This window comes from Vombatus ursinus, unplaced genomic scaffold, assembly GCF_900497805.2.
Source record: "Vombatus ursinus unplaced genomic scaffold, bare-nosed wombat genome assembly UNPS02009205.1, whole genome shotgun sequence".
NCBI classification, from domain to species: domain Eukaryota; kingdom Metazoa; phylum Chordata; class Mammalia; order Diprotodontia; family Vombatidae; genus Vombatus; species Vombatus ursinus.
This window is the reverse complement of record NW_020948983.1, coordinates 36,048,690-36,068,645: the sequence shown is the minus strand read 5'-3', so window position 1 is coordinate 36,068,645 and position 19,956 is coordinate 36,048,690. Positions and strand designations below refer to the sequence as shown.

At 35.6% G+C, this 19,956-nt stretch overlaps 1 protein-coding gene across 1 annotated transcript in view; it reads right to left on the bottom strand.

Annotated features, from left to right (window-relative positions):
• CHD2 (chromodomain helicase DNA binding protein 2) overlaps window positions 1-19,956 on the bottom strand; it is a 129,652-nt gene that overhangs the window by 107,296 nt on the left and 2,400 nt on the right. The window lies entirely within an intron of this gene.

Below are 19,956 nucleotides of genomic sequence, written 5' to 3'. Positions count from 1 at the left end.
AAAGATTTGAGATAACCCTGGATCCCCCTAACTAGTAGTCCTTCTGAGTACACCCGCTCTATTCTATACTGCTGCACTGATACCCATAGCAGCATGCCCAGATTATCTAGTACATTCTCAATATTCTCCCTCTTAATACTGAAGGGCAACAAGGCATAATACATAGATAATTAGACTTGGAGACAAGAGGACCTTGGTTCAAATTTCACCTCAGACATTTACTAACTGTGTGATTGTAGGCAAGTCACTAAGAAACCTCTCTTGACCTCAGTTTCTTCATTTGAAAAATGCAGCTAATACTTGTAGTGCTTAACTTACATGGATAATTATAAGGCTTAAATGGTATAATGTATGTAAAGCACTTTGCAAACCTTAAAGTGCTACATAAACATCTATTTTTTTATCACTATTTCTGATTCTCCTGGTTATCTTAACTGTATACCTATTAATTGTGCCAGGAGAGGAAAGGAGGGATAGAATTTGGAACTCAAAACTTTTTTAAAAAGACAAATGTCAAAAACTGTTTTTGCATGTAATTGGGGAAAATAAAATACGAATGAAAAATAAAAGCAAAATGAACAGCACAGAAAAAAAAAGAATGGAAAGGTAGGAAGGGGGCAGGTTATTCCATATGACACTGTATTTTATGTAGAGGTATTAGGGAGCTACTAGTTTCTTTAGTAGCGGGAAGATGTGGTAGACCAATATCAAAATTACTTTAGCAGCTAAGGGGAAAATCACTTTGGAAACTTTCAGTGAATGGCTCCAAGTTTTTCCGTGAAGTATGGAGAGGTCCTCAGCACAAAGTGTAAGGGAGTAGATGTAGTGAGAGGCTAGAGGAAAGAGCAGAAAATCTGGAATAGCTGCAATGGAGTGAGATAGTGAACTGATTAGGGAGGAATAGAAAGACAGCCTAATAGTAGAGAGCCCAACTAAGATGGGATAATATAAATGCACAGTAGAACCAATCAGTAGCTTGATGATTTCCTCTAGAAGCATGTAAATAAGAAAAGAGTCAGATGATAGGAATAATCCAGAATTGCAGTTTTGAAAGGCATAATCAGGATAGTACAAGGAGAGGAACTGGAAACTAGAGTTGAACTGGTTCACCAAGGAGTCAAGATGGGAAAGGGAAACTGGCCAGTGCAGAGGTCACAGTCTAGAAAAGAATTGAGAGGATGTAGGGAATGGAGATCAGGGGTTGGGAGTCATAAGGAATAGAGAAAAACAAGGGGTAGCTAGGTGGTACAGTAGATAGAGCACCGACCCTTAAGTCAGGAGGACCTGAGTTCAAATCACGCCTCAGACCAAACACTTAACACATTTACTAGCTGTGTGACCTTGGGCAAGTCACTTAATTCCAATTGCCAAAAAAAAATAAAAGGAATAGAGAAAAACAGAAGGATAAAAGATTATCATCATATAAAGAAATTTGGGACTTCATGAACATGGAAGTGGAACAACTGTAGGTGCTAGCAAGATCACAAGGGCATAATTATCTGGAGATGAATTGGAATACAGAAGTAGGCTAAGTGAATTGAGTAGATTGAAGAACTGAAATGTTAGGGTATTTGAAAAAGTATCAATATTTATATTGAAGCTCCCTAACATGAGGGCAGAAGGTGGGATAGAAAGACAGTGAAACAAGTGCTGAACTCACTGTAGAAAGGAAAATGCTGAATTGGGTGACATATAAAAGTTGTTAAACAAATTATTCAATTTCTCTGGTCCTCAGCTAAAAAATGAGAATAACACTTTACCTACCCAAAAACCAGAGAGCTGACTAGGTAATCTGAGATCCATTCTAGATTAAGTCCTCGTCCATCAAACCCTATCCCCTCTCTCCCACTCCAGGCACACTCTTCTCAGCTGTAGAATACTGAGACCTGGATGAGAGCCCTGGGTTCAATATCACTTCCAACATTTACTCTGTGACCTTAATGAATAATAACCTTTCATAGTCATACAGGGTTTTAAGGTTTGGAAAAGGCTTTCCTCTTAACCTCTAAGGATACAATACATAAATAGTATTTTTCTCCACTTTACAGATAAGGAAAATGGGGCTCTAAGGTTAACTGTCAAGCCTCCAATTACACAACTAATAACTGATATTTATAAAGACTTAAAGCCTTTACATACATTATCTCATCCTTAAAACAATCTTTCTGTGTAGCTGCTATTGTCCCCATTTTGCAACTGAGATTCATAAACACTTTAATAGACACAGAAAGGTTAAATGACTTGTCTAGGGACACGAAGCTAATAAGAGGTTTAAGACAGGTTTAGAACACTAGGCTCCTGATTCCACTTTCAGTCCAGGGCACTTAAACTCTGAGCCTCAGTATTCTCAACTATAAGACGCAGATCATAATACTTGTATGACTTACCTCATAAGAGCTATTTATTGTGAGGATCAAATGTGATTTTTGTATATTAAAGGGCTTAAGAAAATCTTAAAATAATCTATAGTTAGCTATTATAGAAAAATAAAGTATTCAATCAAGCTTTTAAAATTATGAACAAAGAATACTAGCTCAATTCATTCAATAAGGACTTAAAACCATTCTGCCTCTGTGCCAAGCACTGTGCAAGACACTGAAAATATAAAGACAAAACAAAGTAGTCTCTGTCTTCAAGGAATTTATATTCTGTGAGGTAGGGAAAAACTTACGCAAGTAAATATAAATATAGGGGAAAATGAATGGCAACTTTTGAGAGGGGAGCTAACAACTGGGTCAGGAAAGGTCTCTTGATGGAAGTGGCACTTAGGTTGAAACTTTAAGCCAACTCAGTGAAGTCCAAGAGGCCAAAGTGAGGAGGGGGCACATCCCTGGCATAGGAATAGCCTGTGCAAAGAAAGGCACCAGAAGGTCTTAGAGAGAATATCTTGTATGAAGATCAGCAAATACCCTATTTGGGCTGGAACATAAGTTTATACAAAAGAGACTATGTAATAAGCCTGGAAAGGTAAGGGAGAACCAGACTGTGAAGGGTTTTTAATACCAAACAGAAGATGTTAGCAGCAATCATCAAAACTACCTGGTACTGGCTAAGAAATAGAGTGGTGGATGACTGGAATAGGTTAGGTACACAAGACACAGCAGTCAATAACTACAGTAATCTACTGTTTGATAAACCCAAAGACCCTAGCTTCTAAGATAAGAAATCACTATTTGACAAAAACTGCTGGGAAAACTGGAAAATAGTACAGCAGAAACTAGGCAAAGATCAACATCTTACACCATTTACCAAAATAAAGTCAAAATGGGTACACAATCGGGGCAACTAGATGGCGCAGTAAATAGAGCACTGGCCCTAGAGTCAGGAGGACCTGAGTTCAAATACAGCCTCAGAAACTTGACACTTGCTAATTGTGAGACTGTGGGCAAGTCACTTAACCCCGATGCCTACCAAAAAACAACAACAACAACAACAACAAAAAAAAAAAAACAAAGAAATAAAATGGGTACATGATTAGATATAAACCTTGATACTATAAGCAAACTGGGACAGCAAAGAATAGTTTACCTATCAGATCTATGGACAAGGGAAGAATTTATGACCAAACAAAAGATAGAGAACATTACAAAATGCAAACTGGATGACTTTGATGATATGAAATCAAAAAGGTTTTGCACAAACAAAGCCAATGCAACCAAGATTAGAAGGGAAGCAGAAAGCTGGAATTTTGACAGCCAGCGTCTCTGATAAAGGCCTCATTTCTAAAATATACAGATAACTGAGTCAAATTTATAAGAATACAAGTGATTCCCTAACTGACAAATGGTCAAAGGATATGGACAGTAGTTTTCGGAGAAAGAAATTAAAGCTATCTATAGTCATATGAAAAAATGCTCTAAATCACTACTGACTAGAGAAATGCAAATCAAAACAACTCTGGGGGCAGCTAGGTGGTGCAGGTGTTAAAGCACCAGCCCTGAAGTCAAGAGGACCTGAGTTCAAATCCGGCCTCAGACCAAACACTTGACACTTACTAGATGTGTGACCCTGGGCAAGTCACTTAACCCCAACTGCCTTTAAAAAAAAAACAAAAAAACAAACTCTGTATACCATATCACACCTATCAGATTGGCTAACATGACAAAAGAGGAAAATGATAAATGCTGGAGAAGATGTGGGAAAATTGGAACATTAATGCATTGGTGGTGGAGTTGTGAACTGATCCAACCATTCTGGAGAGCAATTTGGAACTATGCCCAAAGGTCTATAAAACTGTGCATACCTTTTGACCCAGCAATACCACTTCTAGGGCTGTATCCCAAAGAGATCATACAAATGGGAAAAAGACCCACGTGTTCAAAAATATTTATAGTAACTCTTTTTGTGGTGGCCAAGAATTGGAAATTGAGGGGATGCCTGTTAACTGAGTAATGGCTGAATAAGTTGTGGTATATGAATGTAATAGAATATTACTGTGCTATAAGAAATGATGAATGGAAGACCAGAAAAACCTGGAAAGACTTGAATGAACTGATGCTGAGTGAAGTGAGCAGAACCAAGAGAACATTGTACACACTAACAGCCTCAATGTTCGATGACTAACTTTGATAGACTTATCTCTTCTTAGCAATGCAAGGATCCAACACAACTCCAAAGGACTCATGATGGAAAATGCTGTCCATTTCCAGAAAAAGAACTATGGAGTCTGCAGAATGAAGCATATTATTTGCTCTTTTTTTGTTTCTTCTTTCTCATGGTTTCTCCCACTCTTTCCAATTCTTCTTTACAACATGACTAATGTGAAAATAGGTACATGTAGAGCCTATATCAAACTGCACGCCATCTTAGGGTGGGTGGAGGGGAGAGAGAGGGAGAAAATTTGGAACTCAAAATCTTATGGAAGTGAATGCTTAAAACTTAAAAATAAATAAATAAATTTGAAATTAAAAAAAAAAAAAAAGATCTTGTATTTTACCAGTTAAGTATAAGGGCTGAAATGTGTAGTTCAGTTGTACACTTCAGTTAGTAAAGAAGAAAAAAAAAAAGAGGCAAATAAGGAAATCTTAAATTAATCTTTACTTCTTCATCTTTCATCCTTCATCACAAAATTCTTTCATCTCTTTTCCCCATGGTCCCAGGTCATGCCAGAATTACTGTAATGGTGCATTAAATTGGTCTCTCTGCCTTCAATTGATCTTCTGTGTCATGGGGATATTAAAACATTATTTCTTTCAGGTCACACCTTCAAGAACCTACAACCTCTCCTTATTGTCTATTACAAATCCAAGCTTTCTGCCTACTTATACTAATATACTCTCCTGGACTACAAGGGCAATGAGAATTATAAAACAGATATAAAGACTGGATTAATTTTCAGAAATTTTACCAAGTATTTTTCAACAATCCTAAAAGTCTTTTTTAAACAGAAATAAAAATTCATAAAATCTGAACAGTAGAAATCTCTAGATTTCTAATTCAACAAATATTAGCATAGAAAAGATAACTGACAAAGAAAAAAGAGGAAAGGGAAGGGATTTTATTTGCAAGGTGTAATGGAAAAAGTCTTCAATAATTTGTCCATGAACTACCAATAACTTTGACCTTAATAACAGTCACTTCTTTGGACTTAGGTCTCCTCTTCTATAAAAGAAGATAAATAGAAGAAAAGGATAAATGAGCCCTCCCAGTTCTCGCATTCTAGGATACTACACTTGACAAGTTGATAATCCTTTTAATTTGCAAATGAGTGAAATAAAAAGTGCTATAAACCCAAGGTAAAATGCGAGTTGTATTAGGTCATATGTGGGTATTAAGCAGTCTGGCCAAGGCACAAAGTATAACTTTAAAGTGGAAAAAATGGCTTTATTTTTCACGTTCCTGATAACATAATAAAAGTACTTAGTATCATTCCAAAATCCTTTTAGAAATTATGAAATATAGGGTTACTGACCCCTTTCTCTATGAGAGATGGATGGCAGGCTATATTAAGACTTCCTTTTTGAGTTCAAACTTTGGTTTAAAAACTGCATTTTCCAAGATGGCTACCAGAGGGCAGCATTGAAACATTTCATTTAAAAAAAAAAAACAGCTTCAGCAATAACTACAGGGCTTTCTGCCACAAAGAATCCATTTTAGGACATAGACTGCTGCTCCATTTTACAATCCCTATTGTACTTACATTATTGTACTTATACTTACTTTGTTCTCCCCTTAAGAAACTAGCAAAATGGAGGAAAACTACCTTCAAAAATTTGTTGTTTTTTCATTATTTGTTGTTTTCTTACAGCAGTGATTCTGTTTTCCACAATAGGTTTAAAATGGATTCTGTGATTTGATTTTCAAGAAAAGATCAATGGTTTAAAACCCACCTAAAACTTTTAACCATTTCTTAATATTTCTTTTTTTTTTTAACCAAGTTGCACATTATTAAATAAGAATTACAACCTACATCCAAATTAAATAACGATTAAACTCTCATTAGTCATTTGTGGGATGGAAGGAACAAAGATAAAAATTAGCTCTTTTCTCTCTTCTGTTAGTCTAGGAGGTATGAGTCCTACCCACAAAACCAGCTTAACACATGGCATTACCCAATCCAATCCAGAGACCTCATTAAGTAGTTAGTATATGAAATGCACTGGAGATTTAGAATGAAAGAAAAAAACTAAAGAAAAGTCTTCAAGGAGTTTATACTTTGTGGGGTAAAGGAGGAGGGGATACAACCTGCAAAGAGTATATACATGATAATATGAGAAAGGAAAGATGACTGACAACTAGGGGGAATGAGTAAAAGCTTCTAGTAAGTAGGAGACAGTATCTGAGCTAAGGCTTGAAGGAAATCAAGGATTCTAAGAGGCAGGGTGAGTGAGGGAGTACATTTACTGCCAAGACCAGTCAGTTGGCAAGTATGACTAGAAAAGTTTTAAGAACATAAAGGGAAATGATCTGAAATTGGTTTGAAAGGTTAAGAGACAGACTGAAAAACTTTAAAGCTAAGCTGCAAAGTTTTCTATTTTATTCTTAAAGCAACGGAAATAAATGAATGTTCTTGAGTAAAAGAGAAACATGGTTGGACTTGTGATTAAGAGACATTATTTTGACAACTATGTCGAAGATAAATTGGAGAGGGGAGAAAACAGAAGCCATCAGTCCAATTAGGAGGTTGTTGCATACATCCAGTTAAGAGGAGAAAAAGGAACCAGAGGAATGGCCATGTGAGTGGGAAGGTAGAGATTTAAACTATGTTGCAGAGATAGAATTTACAAGACATGGTAACCGACGGGATATGGAGGGTGGAGGAGAAACAGGAGTGGATGCTGACCCTGAGTTTGCAAACATAGGTGCCTGGAACAATTATTAAAGGAAGATTATTAAAGTATAAGTAGAGATCTGAAATTCTGAACACAATTATAAAAGGATGGTGAAAGAGCCTGATAATCTGAATCATCACCAATTCAATGAAGATAGGAATTTGAGTTCCATTTTCCATTCAACTTTTGCCCCCTACACATGAAATTTTCAAAAGACAAAGTGACACAGTATCATGGAAATTTGGCCTTAGAAGTTCACCTAGTCTACCCCTCACCTAAGCAGCATTCAAATCAAATCAATCTAGGTGGAGGCTAATACACACACACACACACACACACACGTGTACACACATGTATATACATGTTTAGATGTACACATACACGCACATAATATTTTACTAACATGTAATGACATTCTAAATACAAAGCAAAGTGTTACATGAGTTTCCAAGTGGAGGAGGTAGCTTCTGAGTTGGACTTTAAGGGATGGGTAGGAATAGAAACAAGTAAATAAGGATGTAGATGACTTCCAATAATGGAACGCTCAGTACTTCCCTCAGGAATCTGTTCCATTTTGGGGCAATTGTAATTCTTAGGAGTCTCCTGTCAAGAATATCTCTGCAACATTCACTTACTACTGTCATAATGGTAGGTGAATTACTTGGGATAAGCAATAATGGTTTTATTTTATGACAGCAGTAGTCATGTATGTGCACTCCTACTGACATTAGGCTGACTGTCTGACTTTGACCAGATGAAATTATATTGAGCTGGTTTCCCCACCTTTAGTTAGTTCTGTTGGTTAAGTGCTGGATTTCTGGCCTTACATAGGTGTTTCATTGCTTTTTTGTCGTGATTTTTTAATTCTGTGATTAAGAATTACACCAAGGACATGAGCAAAAGTTGGAGTTGTTGAGCCAGCTAGATGGCGCAGTGGATAGAACGCCAGCCTTGGAGTCAGGAGGACCTGAGTTCAAATCCAGTCTCAGACCAGACCCTTGACACTTACTAGCTGTATGACCCTGGGTAAGTCACTTAACCCGGACTGCTTCACCAAAAAAAAACTGTAGTGGTAGCTAGGATTTATTTTGCACTTCGAGATGTTTAGGCCACTATTAGGTGGTCATCAGGATCCAGTTTCTCCCCTTTCTTCTTCAAAAGTCATGCAACATAGTTGCCAAAATTCTTTCAAATGTACATGTTTGACTGTCACTTCCCTTAATCAAAAACCTTCTAAAATCTCTATGTTGTCTGTAAGATAAAATACAAATTCCTTAGCTTGATATTTAAGACTAATCTGATTCCAACTTAACATTTCAGATTATTTCACACTACTCTCTTTCATGTACTTTACTTTCTAGCCAAATTGGACTACTAATTATTTTTTAAGTATACACGTGTTCTCCCATTTCCATATATCCACAAATATGATCCTCCATGCCTAGATACTCCTCCACGTCTTCTAAAAACTGTCTTTCAGAATCCTTCACTTCATCTTAGCTGCCTCCTCCATTAAGTTTTTCCTGATAGTCTTAAGTGAATGTGTTCATTCTTCCTTAAATTTTCCTAAAACACTTTACACTATCACACTTTAGTTTGTATTATATTTAACTATGCACAAGCATTTTCCTCTAGTCTTTTTCCCCATCCCACCCCCCACCCAGTGAAAGTAAACTCCTTTAAAAGTCAGAGCCAGTAATTTTCAAATCCCTACATACCAAATACTCTTCACAATATCTTACACACAGTATGCCCCAAATAAACTTTTCCAAAAAATCACGGAATTTAGAATTTGGAAAGAAATTCAGAGTACATCTATGCCAACCTATTCTTGAAAGAAGTTCCCAATGTAACATACCAAACAAATGCTTGTCATTAAGCCTTTCTTGAAGACCTCCATGGACAGGAAACTAAACATACCTCCGAACAGCCCATTTCCTTTTTGAACAATTCTAATTATTATGAATTTTTCCTGACATCAAATTGAAATTAGCTCTTTGCAACTTACTCATTGTTCCTGGTTCTTCCACTTGAGGCCAAACAGAATAAATCTCGTCTCTGCAACATGAGAACCCTCAAATACTTGAAGACAGCTATCATGCTTACCCCAACACCACCATCCCAAGTCTTCTCCAGGCTAAACATTCCCAGTGCCTTCAACCAACCTTCATAACATGGACTCAAGACTTTTCACCATCTGGGTTGCTCTCTTCTGGACATTCTCTAGTTTATTAATGTCTTTCTTGAACCATGGTGCCTAAAACTGAGTACAATAATTCAAATGATTTCTAATATTAACAGAGTACAGTGGAAGTCATTTTCCTATTCCTGTAAGTTATTCTTCTCTTAATGCATCCCAGGATTGCATTAGTTTTCTTAGTTGCTATCTCACCCTGCCAACTCATATTGAGCTTTCAGTCCGATAAATGACATGCTTATCCCAAGATATTTTTTCTGCATAACTTCTTACTAACCATTCCTGCCCCATCTTATATCTGTTAAGTTGATTTTACAAGATATTTATCTTTATGGGATTTTGGGGATTTCAACTTTCTAGATTCAGCCTAGTGCTCTAGCCTGTCAAGACCCTCCTGGATCCTGACTTTACCATCTATTGTTGGCTTACTCCTTCCCCGCTTTGGGTCATCTACAAATTTGATGAGCATACCACCTATTCCTTCATTCAAGCCATTGATTAAAAAAAAAAAAAAGATTAAACAGCACAAGGTTAGGAAGAGATCACAGGGGTATTCCAGGGTAGACCTTCTCCCACACTGACTTCAAGTTACTGAGTCTGGCCATCCAACCAGGTCATATAACTTAACTGTATTACCATCTAAGCCATATCTCACCATCTTCTCCAAAGGACAGCATATGTTATCAAATGCTTTGATAAAATCTAGGCTAACTATATCTATAACATTCCCCTCATCTACTAATTTAGTATAATCCTATCAAAAAAGGACATGAGGGTAGTTAACACGATCTATTATGCCTGGCACATAGTAGGCACTTATTTGTTGACTACCTAAAGCCATGCTGGCTCTTTATAATCACTGCTGCCTTTTCTATGATGATTTCATTCATCTTTTTAATGACTCATTCTAGAATTTTCCTAGGAATAGCAATCAAGCTAACTTGACCATAATCTGTACACTGTTTTCTTTATTTTTTGAGAATCAGAATATATGGCCCCTCCTTAAATTTTGTGGTATCTGTTGAAAGGTATCCGAATCTCCTTAAGGTATAACAGAGAGGATTCCAGGTTTCTAAGAATAGGTTCCCTAGAAATCTTTAATACTGGCGCAGGAGACGTAGTTCATTCACTTCCACTGACCAGGTTTAAGAGACTGGCCACAACCATCATTCTAAATTGTTATGTACTAGTGGGTATAGATCAAATGACTTCTTAAGATTCTAGTACTGCGGCTGGCACAAAGTATGCACTTGATGCTAACCGAATTTTATTCCATTTCAAAGAGGACAGCCACCTTAAAATAGCTGGCCCAGAAAAATAAGATGACTCTCCAGAGCAGCCTCACCTACTGGACCTCCCCTTCCCAAACTCCAGCCAACAACACCATGACCTTTGGTTCATCTCCTGGTTGGTCTAAAATTGCTTTGTTATTGTTTAGTAGTTTTTCAATCATGTCTGACTCTTCAAGACTTGGGGTTCTCTGGAGTGGGTTCCCATTTCATTCTCTTGCTCATTTGACAGATTAAGGAAACTGAGGCAAGTGGGGTTAAGTGATTTGTCTAGGATAACAGAGCTAGTAAGTGTCTGAGGACAGATTCAAATTCATGAAGAGTCTTTCTGACCCCAGGGCCTGCACGCTCCACTTCACCACTTAGCTGCCCAAACAAGCATGTGCTGAGCACCTACTATGTCAGTTGTTGTTCAACTCTACATGACGCCATTTGGGGCTTTCTTGGCAAAGATACTGCAGTGATTTGCCCTATCCTTCTCCAGCTCATTTTATAGATGAAGAAACTAAGGCAAACAGGGTTAAGTGACTTGACAAAGGTCACATAGCTAGTATCTGAAACTGTATTTGAACTCAGGTCTTCCTGATTCCAGGCACAATACTCTACACTATGCCACCTGGCTACCCCTAAAATTGTTAAAACCTCCAGATTTGTTCCTTCTTCTCTCCTGCTCAGGTTCAGAAATAAAATGCTTCCCAGCTAAGGAAGAAAATGCCTTTTCCGCTGAAATACTGATTTTTACCTTAATCTTGAGTGTCCAAAAAGTCCATTAACACCTACTCTCAACTTTTCTCTGCAAGGTAAAATTGAAAAGGATTTAATCAGGGAACCTTCACTATCTTAGGATCCTTTTAACCTCAATAGTTGTTAAGAATGAAGCAAAGAAGTTATATTCTCTTTCTGACACACAGAAGTGTGAAGAAAGTGTTTCTGGCTTGCCAGAAACTGCAATATGAATATTTCAGGTACGTTACAGTTTAAGAGACTTTCTTTTCTGTCTGGCTTGGGAACCTAAACACCTAGTAACATTGATTCTAAGGGAAAATACACTGAATTACACACAATCCAAAAACTCAGGGGCAAGAAGTGACTTTGCCAAAACTTTTGACACATAACCTGTTACATAATTTGAGGTAACTCACTTGCAATGAAGACTACTGGAAAACAAGCCATTCACATATTGAAAAGTTTATATTGGCTTTACAAGAAGTTTCACAAAGGTGAACCGAATATATTTCTTTCTAAGTAATTAATTTTAACTAGATGAAGATCACTATTAAGTAGCTACTGCTTTTGAAAATCAAACTAGAAAAAGGCTAAGTTCACAGAAGAACACAGACAACAGAAATGAATGCCTGAGAGTAAAATAAAGAGGGAAATGGGGAACATGAAAACAACTCAAAATAGCAGTATGTTACAGCCTTTAGACTGGAAATTACTGTCTATCTGTAAAATGAGATTGTACTAGAAAATGTTCCCTAAGGTCCCTTGCAACTCAAGAGCTATGATTTTATATATTATCTATTCGATTAAGCAAACATTTATTAAGCACCTCTTATGTGTTAGGCACTGTGGATAAAAAGAGATGGAAAGAAATAGTCCCGGCCATCAAGCTTATGTACTAATGAAGAGAACACGATGTAGAGGACTGGTATCAAACTCAAATATAAACAGGGCCATAAAATAAAAGAATCACTGCAGGCTGCATACTGACTTAGTTTTAAAATGTCATGTTATCTGTTTTGTTGTATATTTATTGTGTTAAATATTTTCCAATTACATGTTAACCTAGTTGCACTGCTGTGATGTTGTGGGCAGCACGTTTGACACGTTGGATATAGAAGATAGAGGGCTTAACTTGGAGTCAGGAAAAACAGACTCAAATAACAGACTCTTGACTTTTATTAACTGTGTAATCACAGACTAATCAGTTAACTTGTCTCAGACTCAGTTTTCATTTGCAAAATGAAAACGATACCGGTAGTACCTATATCTCATGTGACTGTTCAGAAATTCAAATGAGATTATGTGAAATGCTTTGCAATCTTTAAAGGCTATTCATGTAATACACATAATGCCTAAGAGATGGATAAACTAATAGTTGATTTACTAAAAGTACTAGGTATTGTAAAAATAGATGTTACCCTTTACAAAGAATTCAAATCTTAAAAAATAAAAAGAATACCACTTATTCCATAAATTACTGAAAATTCTTTTGAAATTCCTTTGTTGACAATTTGATGACATGAAAACAGCAGGGCTCAGCTGGGTCTATGACCATGGACAAATCATATAACCTCTCTAAGAATGTTTTCTCATCTATAAAATTCAGCTAAAACTTCACAAGTTTGATAAAGTAATTGATACTTTTTTTTTAAAAGCTGCCTCTATGACTGCTCTATAACTTTTCATTACCCTTATGTGATTTCTGTAAACAGCCATTATTCAAAGCAAATTCTGGTGAATACAATGGCTAATCTACCCATAATTTGGCAATATAAAACAAAAAGATTCAATCTGTATGGCTTGTAAAAAGGGCCCTGAGTGAGCCCAAAATATTTTTATTGAACATATGCTTTAATGCCCCTTCCCTCTACAGATTCTAATATCCTTTGAACTACAGGATTTTTTTAAGTATATAGTTTCCCAAGAAAACTAACTCTGAAGGACCTGACTCATTTTGAATTATGTATCATTTCTGTATGTTTAAAAAGAATCTAATTCCATTAAAACCTACAATCCCTTAAGAATACACTTTTACAGGGGAAAAAAACATGGGAAGATCTGGATTCAAATCCTCGGTCACTTACTACCTAAAGTACTTGGGCAAGTCAGCTTCAACTGTTTCTTTATCTGTAAAATAAGGATTTGCACTATTCAAGAAAGGACTTAGCACCCTCTTGAAGTTACTTTGTAAATAATACTTTGCATTTTCTTGTATACTGGTAAATATATACCAAAAATTCACTGTAAACTCCCCGAGAGCAGAAATCATTTAATTTGTCTTTGTATAATACCCCTAATAGATGTTTCCTGAATCGAATGTAAAGGGCTACATAAAATTTACAATATATTATAGCTCAAATTATACTACTACAGGTTGATTCATGTGATATCACCCTAGTTGTTCTAGGCATTAGAACTAATTACCGTTACTTGTTCTCCTAATGTTCATAGTCTTACCTATGGCATTATGGAAAATCTCTCTGCATGGCTAGGAAATGAAAAACAAATTAGTGAATTCCTTTGTTTAAAATCAAGATATCCTTTCTCATTTACAAAAAGGCCTACACACAATAATGCTCAATAAATACTTGGTCAATTTAGAGGAAGGTTAGAATAAGCCCACCAGTGAGCAATATTTTATTCCATCACTGGGTAAACTGCCTTTTTAAAACAAACTGTTTTCTCATTAAGAAAAAAATTTTTAAGAAGTCAACAATTCATATTTCTCAGTTTTACTACTCTCACTCTCCACAAGTATTGCTTGTCCTGCCTCCTTTCCTCAACAGCTCTCTCATTAGGAAAAGTCAACAACTGCTGAATCACTAAGTTTGATGCTAGACGGTTCTGAAACTACAAGGAATCAATGGTAAGAGTACAGATTCAGAGTAAAAGCTTTCTTTTCTAGCCACTATATTTACATTTTTCTCTTGAAAGTTAGAATGTAGAGAAGAGCAGAGAATAGACATAAATACTCACTCTTGAAAGAATTATGTAAATATTTATAGGCCATGGATTTGGTTTTATGTATATCACAGGTTAGTAACTTCAATTCATTTTATAAAAATCTCTAATTTAAGCTAACATACACGGGGAACAGTTAGGTGGCACGGTGGATACAGCACCAGCCCTGGAGTCAGGAGAACCTGAGTTCAAATCCAACTTCAGACACCTGATACTTAACTAGTGGTGCAACCTTGGGCAAGTCACTTAACTGCATTGCCTAGCCCCCCCCCCCCCCCCAAAAAAGCTAACATACAATTAGCTATAATACATCTCCTCGGAAGAAAAACCCCCAACATAATTCTAAATAGGTAATGAAGAGGCAGGATGGCATAGCAGAGAGAAAGCTAGCCTCAGTCACAAATGCTTGGGTTAATAAGCTTTTTCTGCATATTGGCTTGCAATGTGACCCTGGCAACTCTAAAATACTATGTAAGTGGCACTATATGAGTTCCATATACCAAATAAATCATAGGTTTAGCTCTTTTTAAGAAAAAAAAAAGCATAAACTCTACACCATGTTTCACTTTGTGTTTTACTTTAAAACATAAGAACAAAAATTTATACATCTGCAGTTTTTTCAAACCCACACTTTTTAAAGACAATTTTACTCCATTGGTTGTATTCACTATTAATGTGAGATGTAGCCCTTGTTACTTTTAACAAGATATTTCTCACAATATTCCAGGCAGTTAATTAGTAACTAAAGTTACAGGTCTTTAAGTAAATCAGCATTTGACAGATGACAGCATCAACCAAATTTGTATTTGACCATCTCATATTTTCTTAAGTCAATAAAACAGCCTTCACTTTACAGAAAAATGCATGATAAAAAATTTTGACCCTCCTAGGAATGCAGTTCTCCCTTTGGATCTTTCCCAAAAGTAAACTTTATTTTAGCAAAAGAATTCTTATTAAGATTACATGAGATGAGATCTCAAACAATTTACTTCCCCAGAATCATGTGTTTGATTTTTGTAGTTCAAGGATGCAATTAATAATTTCTACCACTGTTTCATATTTTCCCTCTTTAAAAAAGTTATAAATGTCAGACATTTGACACTTACTAGTTGTGTGACCCTGGGCAAGTCACTTAACCCTGAGTGCCTCACCAAAAAAAAAAAAAAAGATATAAAAAAGGAAAACATCATGCTTTCTCCTATCAGCTTAGGAATCAGTTTTAGCTCTACTAAAACAAAAAGGTGCAAAAGGAACCACTTCCAGAATATTAAAGTGTGAACCAGATTCTTATACTTCCTTAGTTATTAATACAGCCTACTTTATTTTGACTTAATTATAATATTGCCATGACATGAAAACTCTACATCAGCTTTAAAATTAACTAATTAAAAGTTTAAACTATCTTCTTCTGCTAGATTATGCTTTAATAAGTAACTACTACAACATATTTTCAAAATCTTGCAGTTAAAGGAACGAGGCATACATGTTTGTTGTTCTGATAGGAAAAAGGTTGCAATGAAGAGCAAGAAACTAAACGGTTAAATATTCAAACCTAACAGGATTCTACAGTAAATGGAAAACACAGAAGCAACAGCCCTAAATAATGAATTGGGCACTGTGGAGAAAAGAAAAATTATTTATTTTAGTGTTTTTTTTTTCAAAATATATTTCCGTTTTTTCCATTTTTAAGTATTCGGACAACAGGTTTCTATTATAATCTCGAGCTTTTTCTCCAAAGGCAAAATTAGAGGGAGGAGAGAACTGTTCCCAGGGGCAGATAAGCTTTAAATGTGCATAGGAATTCACTCGGTAAATGCAAATGATCTTGTGTAGAAAGAGCAAAAGGGAGGGGGGAAGGGGAGGGCGAAGAGCAGGAATGCACGGTCGACTAGCACAAAACCTATTTCTCAGTATTGTCCTCCCTAATACCTAATCCTAACAGACTATCCATTTCCGGACAGATTTCTTTAAACACAAGCTTTAAAAAAAAAAAAAAAAAGATTCCTAGTTGATTGTTCTACTCTTAAAACATGGGAATGTAAAAGCAACGTGGCCCCAGCTGGCTGAGCAAGCAGTAGCTACAGCGCCAGGAGCGGGCGAGGCTTTGACAAGCACTGAGCTAAGGCTGACATCACTGGAAGGCAGAGCCTCTCCTACAGAACCTCCACTGTTGACACTCCTGTTACTAAGTGAGCTAACAGCCAATCAGATTCCACAGCCAACACAAGACGGCCTTTGAACTCCCCACCAGCAACTTCCTGCTGTTTTTAGAGTACACAGTGCAATGCAGTATGTCTGTCAGCTATGCGGCACAAAGGAACAGCCATTTTGTGACTGAACTGGACCTGCACCAAAATGCCATGAATTTTGTATTTTAGTTGTCCTGTCACATCTAATTTCTAGTCATTTTAACATCATGGAAGTAATAAATGACTATGTTTAATTCACAGAACTAAGTATCATGCACAGTTTTACATTTAATCCTCTCCTCAAAATCCCAGGTTATAAGAAACAAGATCATAAAATGGCTGCCACAAACTGCATGTTCGGTTCCACAATATGCTGCATTATGCAACTGCTAACTACCACCACCCCCTTGCCTCTTAGAGTAACTGTTATATAGAAGCTTCTTCAGAGACTGGGGATTGAGGTCTGAAATGTAAGCATTTTAGAAGGAAACAGGCTCAAAAGCAAACTTCCCAGATTGTTATTTAGCATAAATATGAAGATAAATGCCAATTTTAAAGTGTATGTGATAAGACAACAGAAATAAAAGTGGTCAGCCCCCATACACTGTCTCCTTCCGTGCTTCCAACAGTATAAAGCTATCCTCAATTTCTAAATTACTTGCATCAACATTTATGGTCTTGGTACCTATATCTACTTAGGCCAGCAAAATCCTGCATTTTACATGTTAGAAACTAGAAATATAAAGTACTCCAATTTTCTTTTTGAAAACATGCAGAAATTACTAAAGCATATCAGTACTAATAGTGCTAAGAAATCTTAGAGGTAAGGTAGATTCAACTAGGGACTCAATTTTCAGTAATAATAAATGTTAGGGTTTGTGTTTTGTTGTTGTTTTTTTTAACATTCCACATAATAGTACTCCTGTCTTAAAAATATCAAGCTGCAGTAATGGGTGGCACATAATTATTCAGTATTACTACAAAATACTTAAATATGTACTCCTAAACATTATAAAGTGTTCCATATTTACAAAAGCATCAAAGAAAGAAGCAGTCTTCTAAACTTAGTCAAAGTCCCTCTCTCTAGAATTTCTTGCTAGCTAATTCTCAGAGGAATTTTTATTCGCTCTGTATAGTGTTTTCCTTTTCTTGAGTTATGGTCCTTAGTTACATTTTCACTAATATTACCTACAGAGCATACTTTTATTACACCACAGAAACTAAGTATCTTCATAGTTTCAACAGAAACAAGTGGTGAGAAAGGATGTTTCTTGCCCCAGGAACTGAGTTATTACGGTAAATTAGGGTACCAGTTACCTGGGCTACCTTGCTAACTTTCAACTTAGCCTTCAATCAAGGAAGTCATGTTACCCAATTACATTAACACATTACCAACATCCTTCACAGAAGGCTTCACAATTTGAAAAGGAAGTGAAGTCATGAATATACATTGTGTATATATATAGCTTTTCAAAATATCACATGAACTGAAAAGTAAACTAATTTTTATAAGATATTTCTTCATCTTTTGAAAGAAGTTTCTCAAACTAATGAATCCTTTGAACAGGATAGGCTCACAACTAATAAAACTATACCTGAAAAACTCTTTTACAAGTGCACAGTCCTCACTCAATTATAAACACAATACTAGAACTTTAAGGGGGTCAAACGAGTATTTTCGGAGGTTGAAAGCTAAAACAAAAATTCAACATCACCATGTGCTTTTTTTTATTAGAAACCACACAACTTGATCAATGATGCTTAACAGAATCTTTGTATAGAAAAGCTAAACAACACCCATGTGAAATAATGCAAATTATAAACCCAGGGGAATACTATTTTAAAGTACTGGGCCTATAATAACAAGTTTGGCAGATATACCTAGATATCAAATTTTCTCTTTTCTATTAACTCAAATGTCCCCTATTTCCCCCGATATCTACCCATCCCCCAAAAAGTCATCTTAGTATTTACTGGGCAATAGTCTTTCTTGTCCTTAAATTATTTCACTTTCATCATTAAAAGGAAAAAAAAAACTGTAATATTTCAGTTACTAAGTTAATGATCCAAACTGTGTAACAATCAAAAAGCCAAAGGCTTAAAAAAAAGATTAAAATCAGAGAAACATTTCAAAGTTAAGCAATTCATTTTTTAAAATTTAAGTATTTATTGTGTGCAAAATTTAACAGATATAAAAAATAAACCATACACAACACTTTCAAAAATACTAATCTATTTTAATATCACTGGACGTACTTTACACAGTTTTCAAAGTAGGCAAAAGCAAATTGGGAGAGGGGGAAATAAAGAGATGGGGAGATACCAGGCAATTGGTCACATTTTTTTTTTTTTTACCTATACAGAATTAAAATTTTTGAATACCCTAGTTACATATAATATCTCTTAAGTACATTAACCAATGTATTCACATATGTAAAATTATCAAACATAGGATTATACAACGGTAACATTTTGGAATCTTTATTACCTATTCGTTACAAGCTACTAAAACCTGAATGGAAAACATATCACGATTTAATTATAGCATATTTACAAACTTCATATGGTGATAAAGCATTCCACATTTCTCTAATAAAGAACAAAATAAAAAATAAAACCACAATAAATTCTGTTGGAATGCTGACTAAATATAAGCACCTATAATTAAAATGTGATGAAGTGGGAGAAAATTCCTTTCTACCAAACTGTTTTGTCTAAATCTACACTTTGAAAATGCACCTGAAAATAATCTTCCTAGTTTTTAACACTAAACAAATATGAACATAATAACCATAATAAACTAAACAAGTATTTTAAGTCAAATAAAAGCATTCCCTACTCCTGTGATCAGTTTTGATTTTAGGTACATGAACTGTAACCATCAAGTAAAAGATTTGATAAATAGTATCAAAATTCCTAAAATGTTAAGTGTATCAAAGTATTCTAAGGTCAAATAAAAATATAAACAGAGGAGCATCAGTCAAAGAGGTCTTTTTGGATTTTTATTTTAAAATGTACTTTTTTTCATTCATGTAACTTTCTCTAGTGTCTATTTACTATAATTTACTACTACAAGGCTGCTCTATGGCCCTCAGTTAAAGTTTAGATATACTAGATTCTTCAAAGAAAAATTTGCCTTGTATGTAAAATGGTGCAATGCAGCAATGGCTAAACCGACAAGGTCATTTTTCTGCAGCACAAAAACCTAAAAACTGAAAATTAATGTCCAAAAAACTGTAATTTACAGGAAAGACTTCCTTGGATAAAGGTATCATACCTTTTGACTACTATATGGGGCCTTAAGTCACAGCACAACTTTCAGA